The sequence below is a fragment of the Castor canadensis genome, chromosome 1 (assembly GCF_047511655.1).
Source record: "Castor canadensis chromosome 1, mCasCan1.hap1v2, whole genome shotgun sequence".
Taxonomy (NCBI): domain Eukaryota; kingdom Metazoa; phylum Chordata; class Mammalia; order Rodentia; family Castoridae; genus Castor; species Castor canadensis.
The window spans coordinates 7,093,979-7,119,169 of record NC_133386.1 but is presented as its reverse complement, the minus strand read 5'-3'; the positions used below and the strand labels follow the sequence as shown (position 1 = coordinate 7,119,169).

The 25,191-nt window shown below is 44.6% G+C and overlaps 1 protein-coding gene across 2 annotated transcripts in view; it reads right to left on the bottom strand.

The window, feature by feature from the left end:
• Agpat4 (1-acylglycerol-3-phosphate O-acyltransferase 4) overlaps window positions 1-24,879 on the bottom strand; it is a 102,226-nt gene extending 77,347 nt beyond the window's left edge. The window contains exons 1-2 of one of the 2 annotated variants that reach the window (XM_074070945.1): window positions 24,706-24,878; window positions 24,138-24,282 (exon numbers count right to left, since the gene is read on the bottom strand). The gene's annotated coding sequence lies outside the window, so the exon portion shown is untranslated. Of the gene's footprint in view, window positions 1-24,137; window positions 24,283-24,705 lie in introns of both variants that reach the window. The other variant, XM_020168843.2, reaches the window with a different exon arrangement.
• Between the last annotated feature and the right edge of the window lie 312 nt (window positions 24,880-25,191).

The following is a 25,191-nucleotide window of genomic DNA, read 5'->3' as shown; positions in this document are numbered from 1 at the left end:
CTGGGAAGGTGCAGACCATGATGTTTGTGCACAGCTGGACAGAGCAGCCAGCTGGTCGCATCTCCAACAACCAAGAGTGTGTGAGCAATTTTAAAAGATGCTCAGTGGAGAGCATATTTTTAAAGGGTGTTCAGTCTATGGAAGTTTCCAAGAAACTGAAATAAGAAAAATTAATGGTCCACTTTCTACTTTAAATGAGACTATTCCAGTTAATAATGAAACTTGTTCAGGAAAGCAAGGTGTCTGTTGAATTGAAATTGTTTCTGTGGTCACTGTCATGATTACTGTCAATGTGGCAGTGACCATCAGGTCCCATGAAGTCGAGAAGAATCTGGAGGCTGAGGGACCACGAAGGGCAGCCACCACCCCAGGGGTATCAAAGCAGGAAAATGGCCTGAGGCTGGGCTCTGGGCCTGCAGGAGCATGGGTGGGGGCGATGACATCATTACCAGCTGGCACTGAAACCAGGGAAGGAGAGCTTTCTTCCTACACAAACCACCTCCTCTTCCACCCCTGCCGTCACCAAGGCAACGTGGCCAGGCCGAGCAGCCTCACCACAGGGCCCATTACTGTCCTTCCCACCTGGTTCTCAACAGAGAAGTAAAGGTGGAGAGGCCTCGTTTGCTGACTACAAGATCGTGGGAAAGTAGCTTCTTTTTGCCAAACCTCAGTTTCTGCATCTTTTTAATGGAGTTATAATCCTTGTCCCCAGGGCTGTTGTGACAGATGCACGAATGCACGGGAAGAGCCTTAGCAAGGCCTTCATGGAAATCTCCTTAGTCCAGGACTCTGACCTCACTCCAGGCCACTCGGACGTCTGTCACCTCTTCCTCTGCTGCTGCTCTGGGGCTCCCCACAACACCTACAGGTTGAATGGCCCTCACCTGAAAATCCAAAATCCAAAATGCTTCCTATCCGAAACCCTTCCATGAAGTTTTTGTTTCATGCATGAGATTATTTAAAACACCATACAAATTTACCTTCAGGCTATGTGTAAAAGGTATATAAATTTCATGTTTAGATGTAGGTCCCATGCTTGAGGTACCTCATTGTGTATATGCAAATATTCCAAAATCCGAAACTCAAAACACTTCAGATAAGGGATATTCAACCAACATCATCTTTTCTTACTAATTTGTCTATTTGCTTTAATAGGATCAAAACTCTTATTTTAATAGGAGTTTCCTCATCTTGTCCTTTTTTTCTGACTTTCACACAACTCTAGGATGACTCAGCACTGATATGGCTCACAAGCACTCTCCAAGCCCACTCACAGGTTTTCATAAGTGATCCTGTCCTCAAGTCAACCCCAAAGGGACGTAGTTGAAGCCAGTGGCTCTGAGGTAAGAACTGTTTCTGTTTCTAATAGCAGGCAGCAATTGCCCCTCCCTATCCAAATCCCATGGAAGGAATGAGTTGTGCAATGGGCAATGGGCCTTGTTCCTACCTTGAGGAAGAGAAATAAAAACTGGGGTTAAGAGCCTGGTGCCAGTGGCTCATGCCTGTAATCTTAGCCACTTTGGAGGCTGAGATCGGGAGGATCACAATTCAAGACCAGTATGAACAGGGAGTTTGCAAGATCTCATCTCAACCAATAGCGATATGCAGTGGTGTGAGCCTGTCATCACAAGCTATGCAGGAGGCTGAAATCAGGAGGATTGTGGTTCAAGGCCAGCAAGGCAAAATGTTTGTGGTGTGCAACTAGGGACAGCAGGAAGCTTCAAATAGGAGAATTGGGGTCCAGGCTGGCCTGGGCAAAAAGTAAGACCCTATCTTCAAAATAACCAGAGCAGAGGGGCTGATGGTGGGGCTCAAGTGGTAGAGTGCTTGCCTTGCATGCTTGAAGCCTTGAGTTCAAACCCCAGTGCCAAAAAAGAAAAAAAAAAAACAACTGGTGCTGATAGGACCAAACCATCATAACTTCAGGGCTTGCTGGATAGACTGTATTCCCCTGATTGCAAGGAGCATGACTGCAAGAAGCTGAGGACACGTCTGGATACAGGAGAATAGGTTGATGAAGGTGTGTCTGCCTCCCACAGCAGCAGGGTTTCTGGGTGGGATGAGGCCCAGCTGGCTCACAGTGCAGAAGGACAAGTTGTTGGATCACCAGCAAGTGATGACCCCACAAAGATGTATTTAATACAATCTGATCTTTCATATTTCAAAATAAAATAAAAATAATTAAAGCCTTTAAAATGAACACGTAGCAAAATTCTAAACTTCGCTGGAAATTTTCTTAAACTTGTCATATCATTTAATTGGGTTTCATTTTTAACACCCTTTGAAGAAAGCGTATTCCTTCAGCGCTGTGACCTGAAAGCTGGCTCTGGTTGGGCCAAATGACCCAATGTCCTGCTGCTCTGTGATAGATGGGCCGGGCTGCCATGGAAAAGCTGAGCCTGAACCATGCAAGGAGACAGCCACACCCATCTTCTGATATCATGTGTCTTGTAAAGCTGATAAGATTGCACATTCTTTTTACTTACACCCACCTACCCAACCTCCTTGGTCTGATTCAACTCCATCTGGACTGATCACTGTCATTTCGCACAGATAAAACACTGTCTTTTGCCACACAAGCAGGACTCAAAACCAAGAGAGATCACCCATCACAGATAAACAGGCCCAACCTCCAGTAGTGTGGAGGTTCCCTGAGTCAGAGACAAGACACGACATGAAGCAACCACAGCTTTGAGGGCGGGTAACAAAGCCACATAGACACTAGACATTCCCACAAACCAGCAAACTCCATGCAAGTACATGCCAGGAATTATCTTTCACTGGCAGTGCCACTGAGCTAGAAACCACCTGGGTTGTCTAGAAACCATTGGCCCTATAGTGGTGAGATAAACAGTACAGAAGAAGCCCAGTATTTATAGTCAGGGCATCTGAGTTTGACTCTTGATCATCTGTGTGTCCTTATCACCTAAGCCACTTGGCCTCAGAAATCTGTTTCCTCACTGTCATCCTTGACAGATAGCCTGCCTCACAAGACTTTAGTGAGGCGAGGGACTTGTAGGGTCTCTGCAGGGCAAATGCTTAAGCCTCTGTTATCAGTCTTAATTGTATGGCTCAGAGTATGAGAAATAGGGTCCATTGCCCACACATTCTGCACCCCAGTACTCTGGTTCATAGAAATGAACATGCATTTATACTTGGGTGACGTGCCCAGCAGCAAAGCCTGGAGGAAGCCCTGTGTTGGCTCCATTGTGATCCCAAGAGCTCATTTTCAGTGGGATGATCCAGTGTGGCTTGGCCCAGAGAAGCCAGTTTTGGGGGAAATAAGCAAGTGGCATTTCCTTTCCCTTTGATCTCAGATGCCAGTAACTGAGCTCTTGTCTATCCTCATCTCTGTTTGTCAGGTGCCCTTGACCCTGAGTTCTCGGAGATACTGTGGATGTCAATCTTTATTTTCTGGGAAGGATGGTAGGGACAGTGGGAGATCAATATGGCTACATTTTTAAATCTTTTTTTTTTCCTTTGATTTTCATACAGGGATGCCAAACGAACCCAGGCAATTTCCCCAACTGGATTCAAGCATAATGGACCCACAGAGAGACTTACTAGAAGACAAATGCACTTAAATGCTTTTCTGACATGAATCATTTATTGAAGACAGAATCGCTGGCTGTGAATGCCCAAAATAACTTGACTTACAGTATCCTTGTTTCTAGACAGCTCTTAAATACAGCCACAAGAATACTGACGTACTGAGATCTGAACAATGCTTTGGGGTCATGGTGGACTGGCTGTTCCTCGAAAAGTTTCATTAATACTAGCAGTGATAAAACATGAAGCAGGGCCTTTCCTTTCTCTGTCTTTTCTTACTTTCTGGTCTTTGGCTCAGGAGCCAAAGGTACTTGATGAAGCAGTGATGTTTCACCAATTTCTAAGTAGAATCCCAGGACATGTTCTCTAATTCATGCATATGGTCACTTGTCCATTGATAAGTTTCTTCATTCATTGGGTTGTCCTTAGAGCTACTCACTCATTGAGTTAAAAATTCATTGATTCACATTTAAGCTTAGCTTTATACATGGGATTGCATTAGACTTCTGACTCTTACAGGGCCTTTCTCTATGTTTCAAATGGTTAAGTACCACGCCCAATAAACTAAAGTGCTTCCAAGTAATAGATCCAGCCTTGGAGCAACTCCTGCCCCTCTCATCTCTTACAGAATAGGCAGAGGCTCAATAAATATGGCTTCCATCTGAATACCTTCGTGACTTAAATATTGCTCAATCTCCATACAGATAACCAAATTCTCAGAATCCTCCCAAAAGCAATAGCATGAATGAATGAAGCCCTGGGTTCCTTTTCCATTAAGTGCACAGGGCAGAGGCCCCGCTGGCAAACACCATCCAGTTACACCTCCCGATTGCTCTCTCAACTGTCACGTGGTGTAGAGTCCTCTTCCAATGCTGAAATTGTATGAGGCAATATACCAAATGAAATGAAAGCAAATTACCTACTGAAGCCCCAGTCGGGAGCTCACACGTTGGTTGAGGAACACAGAGCTGACTTTAAAAAACAAGACAACAAACAAACAAACAAAACATAGATTCTCCTATTAAAATAGAAATCTGGTAAAAGCAAAGGAAATTATACTCACTGTGTAAGTCATTTATCAAAGTCATGAAATTTTTTGAAAGGTAGAAATTTTACCACCTAGACCACAATTTGGTTTATTTGTTTTCCGATCGTTGGTGAATACATAAGGCTTTCTTTTTTTTCTTTGCTAGATAAAACCATTTCAGAGGCTTTTTTAATTTTTAAATATATATTTTTATATATATTTTATTTTTAAAATATATTTTTAAATAAAATATTTATTTTTAAATATCTTATGTTGAATCAATTTTTTTATTGTTTTATTATTCATATGTGCATACAAGGCTTGGGTCATTTCTCCCCCTGCCCCCATCCCCTCCCTTACCACCCACTTCGTCCCCTCCCTTTCCCCCCCACCCCCTCAATACCCGGCAGAAAGTATTTTGCCCTTATCTCTAATTTTGTTGAAGAGAGAGTATAAGCAATAACAGGAAGGAACAAGGGTTTTTGCTGGTTGAGATAAGGATAGCTATACAGGAAGTTGACTCAAATTAATTTCCTGTGCATGTGTGTTACCTTCTAGGTTAATTCTTTTTGATCTAACCTTTTCTCTAATTCCTGGTCCCCTTCTCCTATTGGCCTCAGTTGCTTTTAAGGTATCTGCTTTAGTTTCTCTGCGTCAAAGGCAACAAATGCTAGCTAATTTTTTAGGTGTCTTACCTATCCTCACCCCTCCCTTGTGTGCTCTCGCTTTTATCATGTGCTCAAAGTCCAATTCCCTTGTTGTGTTTGCCCTTGATCTAATGTCCACATATGAGGGAGAACATATGATTTTTGGTCTTTTGGGCCAGGCTAACCTCACTCAGAATGATGTTCTCCAATTCCATCCATTTACCAGCGAATGATAACTTTTCGTTCTTCTTCATGGCTGCATAAAATTCCATTGTGTATAGATACCACGTTTTCTTAATCCATTCGTCATTGGTGGGGCATCTTGGCTGTTTCCATAACTTGGCTATTGTGAATAGTGCCGCAATAAACATGGGTGTGCAGGTGCCTCTGGAGTAACCTGTGTCACAGTCTTTTGGGTATAGCCCCAAGAGTGGTATTGCTGGATCAAATGGTAGATCAATGTTTAGCTTTTTAAGTAGCCTCCAAATTTTTTTCCAGAGTGGTTGTAGTAGGTGCATAATATATTCAACAAAATAATAACAGAAAATTTCCCAAACCTAGAGAAAGATATTCCCATACAGATGCAAGAGGCCTCCAGGACACCAAACAGACCAGATCAAAATAGAACTACCCCACAACATATCATCATTAAAACAACAAGTTCAGAAACTAGGGAAAGAATATTGAAGGCTGTAAGAGAGAAAAAACAAGTAACATACAAAGGTAAACCCATCAAAATCACAGCAGACTTCTCAACAGAAACATTAAAAGCAAGAAGAGCGTGGGGTGAGATCTTCCGGGCACTGAATGAAAATCACTTCAACCCCAGGATACTCTACCCAGCAAAACTATCATTCAAAATAGATGGAGCAATAAAAGTCTCCCATGATAAGCAGAAACTAAAACAATATGTGACCACAAAGCCACCACTACAAAAGTTTCTTCAAGGGATTCTGCACACAGAAAGTGAAACCCAACTTAACCATGAAAAGACAGGCAGCACGAAACTACAGGAAAAGAAAAAGCAAGAAAGTAGAGAGTAACCTCAACTTAGGTACACACAATCAAACCTTCAAACAACTAAGACAACTAAATGACAGGAATCACCACATACCTATCAGTACTAACGCTTAATGTTAACGGACTTAATTCACCCATCAAAAGGCACCGCTTATTGAATCAATTTTAAATGTGTTTTGTAACCTTTAGTGTGAGATCACACTCAATTTCTGAACTACAACATAAGCATCCTTTGCTGGTGGAGAGGCTTACCTGGTAAGAGAGCATGCCTAGCAAGCATGAAGTCCTCAGTTCAAACCCCAGTGCCACCAAAAAAACCGGCAACATAAGCATCCTTGTTACACTAGGCATATTGTAAGTGTTACCTTGTTGCTTGTTATAGTGTATCTCTCTACACTATATGTACTATGTACGTGACAGTTTTGTCTTTTCAAGAATAAATAAGGCAGTGATTAACAATTACGGACATACAGCTTTTGGGAACGGGGGAGTTATTTCTTCAGAATAAGTTCCCAGCAACAGGCTTTCTGGATTCTTGGAATAAACACTTTAAGGTGTCTGGTGAATACGGCCAAAGTGCTTTCCAAAATGTTTGAGCTGATCATACTCTCACCAGCAGTACACATAGTAGCATCTCAATACACTGCAGCAACGAGAATTCTCACTTAATAGCAAACAAAACTAAACATCGCTTTAAGTGGCATTTTTGATGGCTAAGAAGCTGTGGGTTTTTAACTCATTAAACTATTGCTTTTTCCTTTGTGAATTCTCTATTTTATTGCCTGTTTCTCTTTTGCCCATTGATTCGCATGAGCTCTTGGCTTCCTTCTACCCTGAGTTCTTGCCCTGCAGAAAACTGGTAAGTCTTCATTTATCTAGTTTTTCTATAGTTAATTCTCACCTCAGCTATTTGACTATCTGACTTTTAGTTTTGGTTACAAGGCTCTAGTGAGGCTCTAAATCAATTTAATTCCTAAGACTTAATCAAAGGTATCTAACAAATTTATTGAAAGATCCTTCTCTACCCAGTTAATTCACACTACAGTTTCAGACATTAACAGAGATGAAATGAGCTCTGGGGATCAATTCTCCAACTGCTGATCTTATAGATGAGAAAACTGACAGTGAGAGTCAAGTGACCAGGCTGGCTCCTTCCAGATCTGGGCTTTCCATGTTCTAAGGGCTCTTTCTTTCCTTGGCCTTCCCACCCACAGCCTCTTCTGGGGGCCAGAAAATGTTACCCCACTTTACAGCTCAGTCTTTCCAAGATCCACAGGGAAAAGGAAAACGGTGCCCAGACCTGTACCAACTCATGCATCCCCACTTACTTCTGGGTGGGAGAGACAACCAAGATGGCACCTAGACCAATCCTAGGACTCACTTTTCCCACTCAGGAATGAAGAGAAGGGCATTGCCTATCAGTCTACCTATAGGATGGTTTGGGAGGAAAGAAAAGACCTGGGACTTTGGGAAACTGAAGGAAGTCAGGGACAGGGGATGGTGACTGGGTTCCTGCAGTAAAAATGGGAGAATTCCCTTCCAACTCAAGCATTTGTTTGATTAATGGTTTCATGTTGCAAATTCCCAAACATTAGGGAATTCTTTAAATGAATTCTGTGTGACCTAAATCAGACTCCAATTCAGCTTCTGCTTCTAAGTTCTAAGCTAAATACTTTATAAACTAGTTAATAATTATGAATAATTATATGTGAATAAATAGAAAATAATTATAAAATTGAAAAGGAAGCTCTAGCACTTTTGCTTCTTCTAAAAATATAATTAAGTTGGGCTGGATGCTGTGGCTCGAGCTTAGCTGGAGAGAACAGGTGGCAGAGAACAGGATGATCCCAATTCCAGGCTACATCAGACAAAGTTCACAAGATTTCATCTTAACCAATAAAAGCTGGGTGTGGTGGTTATACCCTTCAGCCTACACCAGAAACATAAATAGGGAGAATGAGGTACAGGCTCGCCTGCGCATAGGGCGAGACCCTATCTCAAAAATAACTGAGGCAAAAAGGGCAGGGAATATGGTTTAAGTGGTAGAGCACCTGCCTTGCAAGCACAAGGCCCATAGTTCAAGCCCCCAGTACCATTAAAAAGGGGGAAGGTAGACAGACAGATAGAATAGATATAGATAGATAGAATGAACAGAAAGAAGGCCAGGAAAGATGGCCAGAAAAAAACAACAAGGAGGCCAATTTAGTGACAGAAAAGATGTTTGTAATACACAGAGTAAGCAAAAATATACATGGTATAAGTCAACTTTCACAAGATGAAAAATAGTGTATGCCTGATGGTAAGTGGTCACGCTTTATTATTTTTTTATGTATGAAATATTTTAAATATACAAAACATACAATATATTTTACCACATTGATAGCTGATCATGTTTGCTTCATTTAAGAACAAAAACAAAAAACTTACAGATGTTGAAGCTGGTCCCCAACCTGAGGTAGAAATCAGTCTGTTTCCATCAGGGCTGTATTCCCTTACTGTACGTATTCTCATGTGTTCACACACGGTTTATGATGTTGGAATCCTTATATGATTTCCTTCCTACACTCAACACCGTGTTTTGAAATTTTGTACACTGAGGGCTAGCAGAATGGTTCAAGTGGTACCACATATGTCTAGCAAGTGCAAGGTCCAGAGTTCGAGCTCCAGTACTGCCCAAAAAAAAAAAATTCACTGAAATTTGTCATTTTAATTGTGATAGAACATTCCTTTGTGTGATTACGCCAAAAATTAATGCACTCCCTTATCGATGGACATTTCCTTTATTTCCGATTTTTCCACTGTTATGGACAATGCAGAGTGTGTCAGGACTGGAACTGCTGTGTCACTCTGACATTTTTATTATATGTTATTAACACTCCTGCTGAGTGCTTTGTGTCAGTGAGATAAGGAGAAATATTCACTTCCTTTCTTATGATCCTCTGTATTTTCCAATTATTCTATGAGGATTATCTACCTTCCGTTAATATATTTAATTTAAAAAGTAGTGCAAGCTTTTACAATAGGTTATATTAGTATGTTAACACGTGTTATTTGATATTAAAAAACTCTGTGATTTATTAGTGTACCCATTTTACAGCTAAAGAAAAGGAAGCTCGGGGAAGTTCTCTGACTTGTCTCTTTTAGTCACTAGCCTGTTCTGTCCCCTCCTTTTCTTCTGTCCTCCCTATCAACCTAACTCACAAAATCAGTGAGGGCAAAAATTAGACAACAGGAAATGCTACAGATGGTTGAAGTGATATGTATGTATATGCACACCTACTGTGTGCCGTGGACTGTTTTATTTCTTGATTGTGTTCCTCTGGCCATGATACAAATAACTAACCATGGAGAACAGAGGGAAAATGGGCTTTTCCAGACTCTCAGGGCACCAGTTTGCTCGGTCTTCTCTCGGGAAGCAGTAGGAGTTAGCAAATCCTTAGGTTTGCTAAGAAGACTTGGGCCTCACTCCCTTAATCCTTGGATCTAAGCTTTACTCTAATAGTCACTTAATTCTTGAAGATCAGCAACTGCTGACCCAAAGGAGAAAGCAAAAGCCAGACTCAATACCCAAGCGAGCCTGGACTGTGGCTTATTCTCCTCATAGGACTTTCTTGTTTCTAAGAAAGCAAATCCTGGCTGAGCAGAGGCTCTGGAAACACAAAGCCTGGGCTCAAAAGACAGCAGTGCACTCAGGTTGCTGAGAAAGGCCTCTCACTTCAGGACACACCTAGCACATCGTCTTGCCGCCCTGAGGCGGGCTTGGAGACAGTCAATGAACACAGCCCTTACTGCCAAGTCACCCCAGGTCTGGAAGGCCTGCGATAAACCCATGATCCCCACCACAAGATCACGTGTCCCCACAAAAACTTGTCCACCCATGTTCATAGCAGCATTCACAATAGTCAAAGGTGGAAACAGTCCAAAAGGACACTAGCTGATGCATGGATCAACAGTGTGGTGTATCCAAACGGGAGCACTATTCAGCCACAAGTGGAATTACTGATACATGCTAAAACATGGATGAAACTCATCCGTGAGAGAAACCAGTCACAAAACACCACATATCGTACGACTCCATTGATATGAAATGTTCAGAAAAGGCTAATCTATGAAGACAGGAAGTAGCTGGTGTTTGTCCCTGATGGAGAGGGTAGACCATGAAGTGAGTACTCAAGGATGAAGTTTCTTTTTGAGGTGATGAAAACGTTTAAATGCCGACAGTGGTGGAGTCCCAGAACTGTGAATATCCCCAAGCCATTGAAATGTACACTGTGAGTGAATTTCATGTTATGTTTTCATAAAAGTTTTCCATAAAACTGTTTTTACAAAAAAAGGAAGGAAGACCGGCCCTACAGAAGACAAGACACAGACACAGCCAGCTTTGGGTCCACGTGGAAAAGAGGCATATTGTTTAGACAAAGGAAATGAATGAACCCAGGGAATTCCACACGCAGGAAGAAGACACTCTACCCTCACCAGGGTTTGGAGCTGGCCAGCAATGTCACTAGTCAACATCAGTGACAACAAAGCACCTTCAGGAAGTCGTATGGACCTTCCTACACTGGCACAATGTCTGTGAGATTAGGCCATAGACAAAAGGAAGACTGGGCCTCACCTTTGACCAGGGACTAGTGACTTTCTGGTATTTGGCCATGCAACCCCTTTAACAAGGACAAAAAGGAGTCCCTCCTTAACACAAGCCCCATCTGAGCTGGCAGGTTGTCGCCACAATGCACTCCAGGTTTCAGATGAGCTGCTAGTGTAAGGATGAGCGATCCCTCCCACCGGGCACGGGATCGTCCACCCCCTTAGCCCCTTCTCACAGGATGCTCTTCATTCCTTCAGCAGATAGCTATGGGGGCACCAGGCTAGGAGCTTGCTATGCTGTAGGGAAGAATACCAGGAAGTCCAGATTATGACGTCAAAGACTAAGTGTCACCTAAAACATGCAGGTATGTTGGCGATAAAATCGAAGGTGAGGACACCTGATTCCCCCTGGGTGGGCAGTGAGGAAGCCAGGAAAGTCTTCTCACTGTGGAATTTCCTGTCTTTTCATGTTTCTCAGCCTCTGTCTATTCTGTTCCACCTGCCTGTTCCTCCCCCTCCCCCCTACTGTTGATTTGCCAAAGTGTATGAGCTCATCCTTCAAACCCTGGGCAAGCCTGTGCCGTCCTCCTGCCCTCCCAACAGTTAGGGCCTGTTTCCCTGACTTCTCATGGTCCCCTCCACACTGTGAAGTTCACTACTACAGAATTCAGCTGGTGCAGGGTAAAGATGATCTCCTGCATAAGTGAATGACACCAGTAACATGAAGTTCCAGCACTGAGGACCCTCATGTGTCTTCCTGCCTTCCCACAAGGCTGAACATCTTGGGAGCCGAAGGGTTTTCCATCTTTGTATCCACAGTGTCCAGAGAGGGCCTGGCCGTGGCCATGGCTGGTGGTACAGAAATGCTGATGAAAATGAACTGGTTGAAGGTCAGCCACACCCACCAGACTGTTCCAGAGAAATGTATGGAGTACAGCTCATGAGTGTTTGACCAGAGAGGAGCATGGCTGTTGCTCTACACCGAGGTGACATCCCCAGCAAAGCCAAGTTCTGGAGGCTGGATACTCTGCTTTTCATAAATCCATTTCATGTTACCAAGCTGAATTTTCATGTGAGAAAACTCAGCAGTTTAATTCTAGCTCTTTTCTAGGAATATATGTTGGTCAAAGACAGAGCCCTCCAGACAACAGAACTTCCCACCATACCACTTAAAAACAAATAAATAAAATAAAATAAAAACAGCAGCAACAACAAAAATCAAGAAATTTTAGGAAACAAACAAACAAGCAGAACCAGGGGAAGGGAGATTCCTGCCATGGGATTTGTCCACTCTGCTCCTTTCCTCTTTACTTTAGTTCAGTGGACCTTTAGTTTCTTGCTGCGTTCTTCCAACATGGACTGTGAAAGTGCTGAGTCCCTGCAGAGGCCACACACTGTGAAGGAATCAACTCTGACACTGAAGTAGGGACTCAAAAGTCAGAGAACTGGCTGGCTTTTATGGGCTATGCTGTAAAGCCCATAAAAATGGGCAACTCCTGAACCTCAGTCTCTTCACCTAGAAGATGGTGAAACCCTGCCATCATCACTGCTTTTTCTCAACTTGCCTGGGAAACCAGACAACCAAGTTACCAAATCAGTAATTTTAGCACAACGTGAGCTGTGGAAGTAGGTTCGGGGTAATATCAAATTATGAGCTTATGACAATAATTTTTCTCACTTCATACTTTGGATTTGGGGCAGTGAGTATTCCACATGGTTGAGTCTGTCCCACCTAGACACAGGTAATACTGACTACTAAATGAGTGAGGTATATTACCAGAATTAGTTTAATCCAAATTGGATAATAAACTTTCATGTTGGACAGATCATTCTCCACATTCAGCCGGCTCCATCCCATAATACTGATCCCACTGTCCGGCTTCACGTGAATATTCTAAAATGAATTTCATTGGAATAGGTATCATCATACTTCTTAAACACAGACCTCAGAGCACCTTAATAACTCGACAGCACTGCGTCCATTTTTATACAATTACCATGAAATTTTGGGTCATGTGGTACTTCAGTCTGTTTTTAGTCATATGGTTCTAAAAAGAGCAAGTCCACACACACACACACACACACACACACACACACACACACACATACACACACACACACACACACATACACACACACACACACAGATGAAAGAGTTCTGGGATCCTCTCTCCTCTTCAATCTATCAAATCAAACTTACTTTGCCTATCCCTGAACAAAGCTCTAAACTCCAATTTTCTCCTCCAACATCTCATTGTAAAAGGGGAAAAGTAGTTTACTGGGGCAGTGAGGCATTGGGTTTCTTCTGTCACAAGTTTTACCTGAAATTCTTACTTCACTCAGAGGTTGGGGGGCAGTTTTTCTTCAGTGCCCCTGGGGAGTTTAAGGCTCTTCCAGTAATGGGTGCCCACAGAGTAACTTGTGAAGATTTGAATTAGCAATTTTATAGACTCGTTTTATCCAGATTTCAAAAGACAACCCTGTGAATGGAGGCTTCATGAGAACATCAGACTAACTTATCATAAAACAGTGAAGAAAGACATCAGGGTGCAGTAAGAGCGAGGGTGGATTCCTTATCCAAAGTGATGAGGAAGGAAGGGAGACAAGAAAGAGCCAGTCCTGGAATAATCCACAGAAAAGATTTATCCCAGCAGAAGCAGGGGAAAGCCACAAAAAATGGGTAGCCAGAGAAAAGAGGGGAGAGAAGCAAGCAGTTTACCATCATTAGGACAAGAGATAGAGAAGAAAAAATAGCCAAGGCAGGCAAGACTCAGATTCATAATGTGGGAATGAATGGTGAGAGAGAGAGAGGGGAAGAGTCAGGGAGGAGGCAGGGCATAAAATGACTGTCCTTCTCAGGAAACCTGGGTAGAGATCATCCAACTCTGTTCTTCTCAAAAATTTCCAGATATTCCCTTTGCAGAGAGACTAAGTATAAAAAGCCTTCTGTTTCATCTTAAATTCTCAGGTAAATTTTGCATGTCATACCATGGCTTATTCATCTTTATTTAAATTTTAAAAATCAATTCCATGGATCTTTCAGCAAAACTGATGTTTGAGTTTTGCTCAATTAAATTGATTCTGCAATTCTGTACACCAGTTCTGCAGTTCTGCACACCATGCCTCAGTTACAAAGTGTGCATTGACCCTGGACTCCTCACTGACCATCGTAAAGGTCACACTCATACAAGGGACATCAGAGAAACAACTTCCCATGTCAGGGACAACACACAAGAAGCAGCCCCTGGCCTCTGCTACTTCAAGGTCTCACAGACAGTAAGTTGAAGGTTGCACTTGGGGCTGAGCCCTGACGGTGTGCCCCAGCCCTGTTCCCCTTCTTTGCCTGTTCCTCATAGTCCCTAAAAGGCCCTTTCCCCATCTGCACTGCTCAGGGAGAATGTCAAAGAGAGGTGAGCAGCATTCTCAGGTCCTCATTCACGGAATGTTCCCACCACATCGATGGCATGTTGACTGGCAGGTGGAGGTTGAACGACATGGTGTCACCAATGTTAGGAAGGGCAGCTTGAGGCCAGGTCAGCACACCCAAGACACTGCTGGTGTCTGACCTTACAAGGTACATGTAAGAAAGGAGCATCTTCTCAGGAATAAAGACTGGAGCTGCTGAAGACTGGACTGTCTTAAAGACAGACATAGTTAAGTCATTTAAGACAGGAGGAAAAGGAGGAAGTAAGTCTCGATAGAGCAAAAACTGGAACAAGAAGTCATCCCAAAACTGAGCACATTTAAAAACTCTCTAGCATCCTCCCCACCCCTCTAAAGCTTTAGCCATCTTAGCCCTTTAGGGATGGAGGCCAAGTTAGGAATTTTGGTGACACCATGAAAATTTCATTATCATTTGGTCTAAGTAATTTTCTTAAATATCCCCGTGATTTGGAAGCTTGAGATGGAATAAGGGAAATTTTTTTTACTTCAGAAGAAAATCCAGGGAGATTTTGGGAGAGCCCAGACTATGCAATACATGTATGTGCGATTGTTTTATAAATCTCTACAGAGCAAAGTCAGTGTTCTCAAGGTGACTAGCTCTATGACTTTAGGAAAGTTAACTAACCTTTCTGGGCCTCAGCTTCAAATCAGACTAGAGAAAATAATTCAGAACCTACACAGTTAGAGTAAGGATGAAATGAGATATGCCATGCACAGTACACAACACTTAGTGTTATTAAAGACATTGCTTAGTAAGTGCACGAGTGACTATATTCTGAAGCTCAGCATGACAAGTGCATTTGGAAAGAGTAACGTGGGAACATTTTTCTTCCCTTTCCTTCTGTATTTACTATTCCAGAGCCCCCCAAGATAGCCAGTTACCAAATCCTGCTCAATTCCCAGACCTTCCCTCCCTACCCAGGCCTCAAACTGGGTCCCTCTTCTTCCTGCTCAGACAGCCCAAGTGGTTCTTCCTAGGCTGTATCCTCACTCCAAGCTCTCCCATTGTCCAAGTCCCTCATTTCCTGGCCACATTCCTCTCGTGTGTCACACCCGGATTCACCTTCCAGCTTCCAGGAAAAGCAAGCAGGCTCAGGGGAGCACTCACCACGCCAGACCTTATTTGGGGGTTACTCTTCTCTAGGTTGCATTTCTGGAACCCCAGACTGGGTAGAAGTGGCCAGGTAGCCACCTCTTTTTTTGCACCCCACAGTTGCTCCTGATCATACAGTGCTAGGATGATCTATTTAGGTTTCCATCTTGCTCTCCTCTGAGTACTGGTGGAGTCTGGTTCATTCTTGTTCCCCCAGCGCTAGGCAAAGGGTAGACTGAATACAGGGATTTGGTCAAAAATACAGTTAAACAGATTCTGGAATTTCATGGGAAGTTGGAATAAAAGACTTGCCTCCCTCCTGTCAATCTTTGAGGTCCTGGAAGGCTAGATGGGAAGATAAAAGGACAGGAACTGCAGTGTCTTCTTATGAAACCCCAGGGACAGACAGAGAGCAGAGACCCTTCCTGAAGCAGGCAAAGTGCCTGACCCTGGAAGACAGTCAAGGTGGCCCCTCATATGAGAAGCATGGGGACACAGGGAGGGAAAGGCTTGCAGTTGGGGTGGGCACTAGGAGGCGAGTTGGCAGCTGGTGAGAAGTTGGTGATGGGTGCATTTATTCCTGATGGTTAAGGAAGCAGGTAGGAGCAGGTAGGTTTGCTGCTATTTGATATTTTAATCTATTCTACCAGAAAGAGGTGGTTAACCCACTCAGCTGGGTAGGGTCTGTCTGAACAGTTCAGAGTTGTGGGCAGAGCCCGTCAGACCACCCAGCCATACCCAGCTCCCAGGTTACACAGAACTCCCCATGGAGGCTTAAGGATGGAAGGCAGAAATATGATTTCAAGATGGCTTGAGGGCACATCTGCCTTTCACTGAGCTCACTGCTTCCCATTCCTGTTTGAAGGATTATTAATTTAGATTAAGGACTTGCCACTTTGGTTGGGACCCCAGTCTTTGTGGGGTGGCTTTATTTGAGTTAGTCCAGAAAAACGGGTTTGCATTGAGTCAGGGAGCAAACCAAGGTGATTTCTGAGTACAGGAGTCACCTGTGGGATTTCTCTGACAGTGGTTCTCAGGTGTGGGTGACTTTCTGCCTTCAGAGGATAACTGGCACTTTCCGGAACATTTTTGACCATCGCAACTAGGGGTGCAAGGCCTTGCTAGAGGCATCTAATGGGTGAAGGCCAGGGATGCAGCTGGACATCCTATCCTGCCCAGACAGCCCCACAGCGAAGAATTATTTGGCCTCAAATGTCAACAGTGATGGAATTAAGAAGTCTTGCCATTAAGGAACATCGTTAACCCTGGGAAGGCCTGGCTGGGAGACCCACAGATAGGCAAACCTGGTCGGCAGACTTCTTATGCCCATGTTTTCTCTAGGACACAATACCTGTTCAGTGCCAGCTGCTCTGCTCTGTGCCAAAATGGCACAATTAAAAACCCCAGACCAGATTGGGTATGGTGGTGTATGCCTGTAACCCCAGCTACTTGGGAGGTAGAGGGGAACAAGCAGAACAACAATGCCATTAATAAAAACCAGTACACTAATTAAGATAGTGCTGTAAACAAACAATTGTCATATAGTGTAATCGTGCATCTAAAAGGAGTGACTGACTTATGAAGGAGAGAAAATGTCAGCAGCAGAAAAGAGAGCAAAGAGAAGCAATGGACCAGGATGACTTATGACAGGAATGCAGGTCAAAAGTTTAGTGGCTGCATAGGTTGTATGTTGCTGGCTCCAGCATCCTGGGAAGATGCGCTTGGTGCTTTAAAATTTCATCAGCCTCGGTTAACCTCTGCCCACAGAGAATTGACTGCTCACTGGAGCCCAGAGAGATGGGAAACAGACCAAATTTCACTCCTGGATCAATTCATTTCTCCCATTCTCATTTCAGAGTTTGTCTAAGATAAGCCCTAGCAGTATCTTCTCAGACAATAATCTGCCTTTACACTCAGCGATGAAAGTCAACAAAAGGTTGAAAGCCAGGGGCTCCTACCACTCACTGCCTTCGGGATCTAGGAACACGACAACGGGGCCTCAATGCTTGTACTTAATCCTAGTCCTGAGATCAGTCATATTCCACTTTTTACACGCCTCGGCTGTCATTCAGACATGTCCATCACAGGGCTCTTTCTGAAAACTATAGTAGCTTGTCTTATAAGCACTGCTCTTAATTTTTCTTCAGCTTCTCAAAAGCTGCTCTCTTGCAAGTCTATGAAGTAGTTCTGCAGCTTTTAAAAACTAAGATGAATTGCTGGGAGCAGTGCCTCATGCCTGTAATTCTAACTATTTGGGAGACAGAGATTAGGAGGATCATAGTTGGAGGCCAGCCTGAGCAAATAGTTTGAAAGACCCCCATCTCCAAAATAACCAGGGCAAAATAGGTTGGCAGTGTGGCTCAAGTGGTGGAGTATCCACTTTGCAAGTGTGAAGCCTAACAGAGTTCAAACCCCAGTCCCACCAAAACAAACAAACAAAGCCCAAAAAACCACCCCTAGGACAAGAGACATGCAAGGACAAGACATGTATACAGACATGATCTTAAAATATACATATTTCTTGCACGTCTGCACGTAGGCTCTGGGGACAGACTGAAGAACTCACCACAGCATGATAGAAAGACATGGTGGTTCAGAGCCAGAGCTCTGAAAAGCAAGGGCCAGGGTTCAAATCTCAGCTCTGCTACTTATTACAATCCTAAATACGTCACTTAATCTTGCTGATATTACTTCCTTTATCTGTAAGATGGAAAGTGATCATTGTTTTCACATGCTAGTTTGTTATGAGGATAAAATGAATGAATAGATGTGAAATCTGTGCAACGGGATGACACACAGGAAGCCCTCAACCAAGGTGGCTGTTAGCATTCTCATAAATCCTACAGGTTGACCACTCGCCTGACCTGATCTCTCCCAGACTGAGGGGGGCATCACCTCCTGCAAGAATTTTAATGTTAGCTTCAAACTACCATGACGTCCAAATGTACCTCTCCTCTGGTTTTCTTTGTTTGTTAATTCTGACTTGGTTTGGTTTTGTTTGGTTTTTGCCATACTGGGAGCTAAACCCCACACCTCACACTTTCTAGGCAAATGTTCTACCACTTAAATGCCCAGCCCTTTGGCTTTTAGTTTTGTTTTTCAGATAAGGTCTTGTGCTCTGCCCAGCTTTGGACAGCAATTCTCCTACCTCTACCTCCCAAGTAGCTGGGATTACAGGTAGTCACCATCATGCCAGTCTTCATACCTCTCCTCTTACAGGATCCTAGATGAGAGTGAAAGAGCTGCTACATCTAACCCAAGCAGAGCCTCATGCTGATCGCCTTTCATGTTGATCTCCTCTGAGATTAACAAAAAAAAAGAACTTGCTGAATGTTTTTTCTCAAGGTCTGCCAAGGAGGGAAGTGTGGTGTTCTAGGTGAACTTTGTCACACTGCCTATTTCCAGGCCAAAAGCAGAAATTAAGTGGTGCAAAACAAGTCTACGAGCTTCCTGACATCAGGAAACGCAAAGAGGAGGTCAGCAGAAGGTTCCAGCATCCTTTCTGTGAGGTACTTAGATCCTCCATCTGTTCCTCGGGAAGCTATTGTTTATTTCTTTGTGACTTCACCCTCCTGATTTTTGTTGGGACAAGACAGACTTTCAATATGTCATGGGAAATAAGCTCCAAATGACATGATTCAGTAAACCAACAGAATTTACATTCAGGTCACTTTTCTTTTTTTGCCATTTTGGGGTTTGGACTCATGAATTGTGCTTGTGGAGCAGGCACTCTGTCACTTGAGCCATGTCACTGGCCCTCTATTTTTAGCTATTTTTGAGATAGGGTTTCACTGGGAGGTCTGGATCATAATCCTCCTATTACTGACACTTCCCATATAGCATGGATGACAGAAGCATGCCACTATGCCCAGCCTCTATTGGGTGACAGGGGGTCTCACTGACTTCTTGCCTGGGCTCTCCTAGAACCAAGATTCTCCCATCTCTTACCTCCCAAATAACTGGGATTACTTTAGCCTGGTTTGATCTTCCATTTTAAAAACACTTTCAGTCCATCTGGGGAGAGCTATAGAGCCTTATGGGTGTACAAGTCACTTAGTCCAAGGGAAGCTGGAGAGACTGTCTCACTCAGCGTGCCCTCTCAGGAAGAGAAGGAACAGTCTTCGAGTCCTGGCTGGGAGTCTCCAGTATCAGAAGTCTCACTTCCTCCCATTTCATTAATTCACAAATGTCCTCGCCTTATGCTTGACCAGTGTGGAAAACATGAGAAGCCTATAAAATGGACAACGATCAACAGCTAAGCACTCCTTTCCTCCCTCCCCAGCACAATCTGTAAAAACAAGTGTCCTCAGCCCATAAATGCTTCATGGAAGTGGCAGCTTCTGGTGAGGCCCATTTCTACACTGTCTCCCTGACAGTGTTTGAGCTGCTTCTTTTTTTGTTTTGTTTTTTAGCAGTACTGGAGTTTGAACTCAGAACTTCACGCTTGCTAGGCAAGCACTCTACCACTTGAGTCATGCCTCCAGCCCTTTTTGCTCTGGTTACTTTGGAAACAGGGTCTTGCTTTTGGCCCAGGCCGGTCTGGACCACGATCCTCCTATTTTCTGCTTCCCATTGTAGCTGGGATGACAGGTGTGCATCAATCACCATGCCCAGCTTTTTTCTGTTGACATGGGGTTTCACAAACTTTTTTTTACCTGGGCTGGAACCGAGATCCTCTAATCTCAGCTTCCTGCAAAGCTTGGGATGACAGATACACACCACCACATCCAACTGTTGGTTGAGATGGGGTCTCATGAACTGCCTACCCAGGCTGGTCTTGAATCACAATCCTCCTGATCTCAGCCTCCCAAGTAGCTAGGATTACAGGCATGAGCCATGGCACCTGGATCAGTTTCTGAGTTTCTTTAGGAAAGAACAGGCTTCCTATCTATTGAGCATACAGTAGCTGTGACAGGATCCTCAACGCTACCTGATGAATGAATGAATGAATAAATGGATAGATGGATGGGTGGATGGATAGATGACAGGAAGAAGTACACATGAGTGAGCAAGTGAGAGAATGAACAGAGTCTGAAAGGACTTAGGCTCTAAGGAAAAACAAAATGAAGACAAAAGTAAGGAGGCAGGAAATCTTTGTGGAGCAAGAGTGCATTCTGGAAAATAAAAAGACAGATTAGATACATTGCTTAGCAAAAATTGCTCTTATTGTAAGGTAGTTCCTCCTATTCTGTCATTAAAAAAAAAAAAAAGGGAAATGGGCCAGTCATAGAATCTCCCACCAAAACCCACTGGATAAGCTGAAAAATAACAGTTTAAGCTGTATCTTGTTTTGCCCACAATTGTATCCATACCACCCACACATAATAGTTGCACACTGAAGCCTTCCAAGGAGTTCCTGCTTTAAGCTGGCCTTTCCCACAGCCCTGGCAGAGGCTGTGGAGCTCACTGGTACACACACGAAGCCAAATTCTGCTGCTGGCTTCCCCAAGTGATTCTGTCTTAGACAAACATTACTGATCTGGAGTTGCACCAGTTCTGGCAAGGTTAGCCCAGGCTTGACCACTTGTGTTTCCCAGCAGGTTATCAAGAACCACTCAGAAATGTGAGGACTGCTTTCATACCCACCAGACCTCCTTTATAGAACAAGCAGGTGTAAGCAACTGGGTTGTGTTTACCAAACACTCATTGGAGTATCCTGCTGGATTTAAAGCAGTGACTGTGGTAGAAGTATTGGGAAGATATTGTGTTAGTGTTAAATTCAAGTCATGCCTCAGGTTAGGAGGACTCCATCTTTTAGTTGGTCTTTCTTCTCACAGTCTTTCTTGTCCTGATTGTAAAAATACATACATACACACATAAATTTTAAAAAATCTGTCCCTGAATCTTCCAGTCTTTCTGCTTGCACAAGGCATCACTTCTCTTTCTCCACTGAAGACTGATGTCCCCCTATCTGGACTCGAAACCTTGACCCAGGCCCATTTCTTGTCACCTATCACTGTCCTTCTTCCCTTCCCCACTTCCTTTCCTCGAGAACCTCAGCCGCTCCAGCAGGTCTGCCCTCCGTGAGTACTCTCCTTAGCAGCTTCCCTTCTCCCAGGTCAGAGTATTGCAGACAGCGGAAGCCAAGGCAAGGGGCTGGCTCCCAGTCTAGCAGTAACCTTCCTGGTATCACCCCCAGTTGGCCTCTTGCAGGCAGCTCTTGAGTTTATACCCACTGCTCCCTCTGCCTTCCCCAGTTCAATCATTTCAACCTGAAGAGCAGAAAGTGGTTTTTATTTGCTTGCCTGCTTTGGCTGTGCTTCCAAAAGCTTCTCACCACTTCTCCTTTAAATTCCATCCCATTAGGCTTTTGTGTGGTGAAATTTGGAAACTCAACGGCTCATACAGCAGACTTCACCTTACATACTTTGGAGGGTCACCTGGAATTCTACATTCTTTTCAGGCTGGAAAAAAACAGTGTCTCAGCTCAGCTGCTTGCCAGAACTCTTCTCGAGCAACAAAAAGCTACAATCTGGCTGATTCTCTGTGGATACAACTCATGGTTTGAAAAGTGATCATCCTGTCCTTTCTAATGACACTTTTCTGTTCTTGTGCCCTTCCAATAGTTGTCTGGTCTTGAGCTCCATTTACCTCAAGTTAGGGTATGATTTTTGGGTTTTTGTTTTGTTTTTCGGAACTTGGTATTGAACCCAGGGCTTTGTGCATGCTAGGCGAGCACTCTACCACTGAGCCACACTCCCAGCCCTCCAGTTAGTTTTGTGCCGTGGAATTTAGTCCCATTCTCAGGTAGCTTTTGTATCTGAAATGCTTAAGATCTCTTGCATGTGTTACCTGACTACAGTCAGTTTTTCAGGCACAGATAACGTCATCTTGCCTAGGGTCTCGTCTCCTTCCTGATCAGCATGGCAGGGCTGCTCTGAGGTTTCTAAGCAATGCCTCTTGGTTTGAATAGCCAGAGATGTGCTGAGGACTAAGCAAGCTTCGTGAAGCTTTTAACAGATAATTCTGGGAATTGGGATGGTATTAGTACTGACCTATCTTAAAGAGACAATTTTGGTACTTTGAAGTGCCCCTTAAAAAAATAAGGTCTATTAGCAAACACTGCCTTAGATGTACAGAATAAAAGTGTCACTTGAAGCCCCACCTGCTAAAAAGGTCCATTTTGATCATGTCTTTTTCCCCCCCTGGTAGTACAGGGATTTGAACTCAGGGCCTCACATTTGCTAGGCAGGTGCTTTACCACTTGAGCCACACCTCCAAGCCCTTTATTTGCTTTCCTTATTTTCAGATAGAGTCTCACCCTGGACAGTGGTCCTCCTACCTACCTACACCCTTCACAGAAACTGGGATTAAGGTGTGCACAACCATGCCCAGTCTAGGTTATATCTTTCTAAGAGATGTGGGATTTTTAATTCTAATTGGATAATTAGATAATAATTTTCTCCCATTTTCATATTTTTTTTTCCAAAAAATCAGTTCTTTTCCTCTCCATAGAGAAACGACAAGGTTTCAGTAGGTTTTTAAACTTAGCACTCTTGATTTTTTTTTACCCCATTCTCCCTGCCCACCCCCCACCCCCATACACATATGCACACCTCTGCACACATCCTCAGGAACACATGCACACTCCCATGGACACATGCACACACACACACACTTTCCCCCTTCTCTGAAGATAACTTTTTTCCTTCCCCAGCTGAGGATGATTGAGGGACACTCGGAGATGAGCCACTCCTTCCACAGGGTTGGAAGGCGGAAAGTCTACCGCCCTCACCTTGGTGAGGGTGAGCACCGTTGGTAATCCACCTAAGTGCACAACTAGGAAAACGTGACAGCACTGCTGGGTGGTTATGGTTTATTACTCATGAAAAATAAGGGAACTTCAATTTGGGGCTAAATTAAGTTCAGACTAGAGCAAAGACCCATCTTCTAAAGACGCAGGCTTGTAGGCAAGCCCAGGAGCTGAGAAATACTTGCCAGTGTGAATTCTCAGACGCCCTCTAAGACTTTATTTCAAGGTTTTCACCTCCCGTAAAGAGTTAAGCACTCTTTTTCCCTTAGCTCCATTACAGTCCATATCTTATCCTGAGAAATTAGGTTTTCCATTAAAAAAAAAAAAAGATACTTAAGACTTCCTTACATAAACATCAAAATAGTCCTTTTAAAATTCCTGGATATGATGGAGATGTATGATACAATTTCATAGGCCGAAAATTAAGTAAATAGAAAGGTAATTACAAATGCTTGTTTCCTTGACAACTCCCCTCCCCCAAGCCTCCTGTGATAGGGAAAAACCAAAATGAAAGTGAGGAGGGGTAGCCACAGAGCCACGCTGGATTCGAGGAAGCCCAAGCCATAGCCAGCGCAGAAAGGAAATACAAATAATCAGTTGCTATCGGGGCTGCATTTGGGGTAGTATTTTTTTGGTGTGGTTGCCATAGAAACGCCAGAGACGGAAGAACATGTTGCACGACACAAAAGAGAGCAATATGTAACAGGAACGTTCTCCCCGGCTTCATCTATGGCAGAAAAATGCTTCTCCCCGGGGACCAGCGGCAGCCGCAGGCTGAACCCCAAAAGGCGCGCCCCCGCCGTGCACAAAGCCACGGTCCTGAGGTGGGGACGGGGTCCCCGGGTCCCCCTGGGTCCCTCCTGCTCCCCTCCGGGTTCCCCCTGGTCCCCTCCCCTTCCCGCGCTCCGCGCTGGGCGCGCGCCCCTCCCAAGGTCCGCGGACCGCGCGGGGAGAACCGAGCCACCCGGGCCACACCCCGCGCACCAGGAGCCCGGGGACCGCGCGATCGCCACCTACCTCCCTCCAGGCCGCCTCGGCACATGGACCTGAGAGCCAGAAACTGAAAAGGAGCCGCTGGTTCCGAGACTGCCACTACTTTATAGGAGCTGTAAGTCAGCCAACACTGGAAAGAAAAAGCGAGACTCCACCCAAGGGGTGGACCCTTCGGGAAGGAAAAAAAAAAGTGGTCCTCAGCTGACGTCTCTCCCCACCCATGTCACTTCCTTTTAAAGCTACGATTTAGCCGCCGCGGGGAGGGGAGATCGCTGGTGTAACATGAGTCACTCTTCCCCACTCCACTTAGTGCGAGCGAGCGAGCGAGCGAGCGCTGCCCTCGGCCTGGCCCTCGAGCGCCCCGAGGTCCGGCTCCGAGCCGCGGCCCCAAAACAAAGCCCGCCGAATGGCCTGCTCGCGTCCCGGCTCCCCAGCCCTGTTGCATCCCCGCACCAAATGGCTCCTTCAACCTCAGGCTCCCGCCCCTCGGCGCTGCGACCTGGAAACCGTCCTCGGTCGGCTCCCATTTAATCCATCAAGTAGTCGATCGATGTGTTAGGAGAAGCGCCGGCTCTCCAAAATGCCCCCTCACCTCGTCCCCGCCGCGCTGGCAGGAGATGGCGTTGCACTCCGAGGAGCCCGAAAACCCCTTCAACAGAATAATGCCTACGTGTGGAAGGACTGCGATGGCAAGAACCTGGCTGCCAGCAGCCCCGGTGGAGGCATTTTCCCCTCCAAACCCAGGCGCCCAGGCTGCTCACCGCTGCCCGTGCGCACACGCAGGCACGCGCGCACTTGCACGTGGCAGTGCACGGCGTGTGCAAGTCGGGATCTGAGCAGACCTTTGCAATGAAGTGAATTCAGCCAAACTTCCAAAAAGGGCAGGCCAGCTTCCAATGGTCCTAGAAGATTCTCACAACCCCACAACAGTTAAGTTGTGTACCCTTCAAATGTTCGCAGTTACAACCACGGTCACAGTGAGAGTTGAGTATTTACAGAAAACTCCCAAGTTCAAACTCTTCTGTGATGCTTATGATCTATAGGTAGAGGCGAATGTGCTCACAGGGGCGAGAGCATG